The following is a 596-nucleotide window of genomic DNA, read 5'->3' as shown; positions in this document are numbered from 1 at the left end:
CTGAGGGTGAACAGCGGCGCTGTCTTGTTTTCATCGCGTCAAAACTGTACCAGAACAACCGATTCCTAATTTTTCAGGAGAAACTAAGGATTCAAGAGTGAGAATCTGCGCTTTGCTAGTCTTAGTCTTAGTCTTCTTCCCTTTGTTCTTGATCGACTTCTATATTTTTTAAGTTCATTTTTAGAATTTGTTTTTAAGCAAAATTTGGCTTATCAGCGTCCGAAAGCGAGGGCAGCGATTTGACATTTACTTCGCTGCTTGAAATTGGGCTGCTGGAGAAGTACTGTAAGAGGTGAAAATGCTGACATGCATAGTTCGTTCTAAGAAACTCGGAGATGGCTCCTTGACTCAAATTGAAGAATCGGACTCCGTCAATGGACCTGGGAATAAGCAACAATCTGTCAAATCTCTGACAGGTCAGGTACTTCGAGATCAAACTCCTTTTCTCCTAGTTATCAATTTCTTGTTCTCATGACTGGAATGAGGGAATTTAATGTTCATGTTCATTGTTGGTTTATTCTTTTTAGCTCAAAGACATGGCGTTAAAAGCCTCCGGATCGTACCGAACTTGCAACCCTTGCGCAGGGCCGATACCG

At 41.9% G+C, this 596-nt stretch overlaps 1 long non-coding RNA gene across 1 annotated transcript; it reads left to right on the top strand.

Moving 5' to 3' along the window:
- Window positions 1–6: 6 nt before the first annotated feature.
- Window positions 7–596, top strand: LOC111787171. Its single transcript, XR_002813910.1, has 3 exons — window positions 7–97; window positions 217–421; window positions 528–596. It is a non-coding gene; the product is annotated as an uncharacterized LOC111787171 (long non-coding RNA).

The sequence above is a fragment of the Cucurbita pepo genome, unplaced genomic scaffold (genome assembly GCF_002806865.2).
Source record: "Cucurbita pepo subsp. pepo cultivar mu-cu-16 unplaced genomic scaffold, ASM280686v2 Cp4.1_scaffold006362, whole genome shotgun sequence".
NCBI lineage: Eukaryota > Viridiplantae > Streptophyta > Magnoliopsida > Cucurbitales > Cucurbitaceae > Cucurbita > Cucurbita pepo.
The sequence above is the reverse complement of the archived record's forward strand: the minus strand, read 5'-3'. Positions and strand labels throughout refer to the sequence as shown.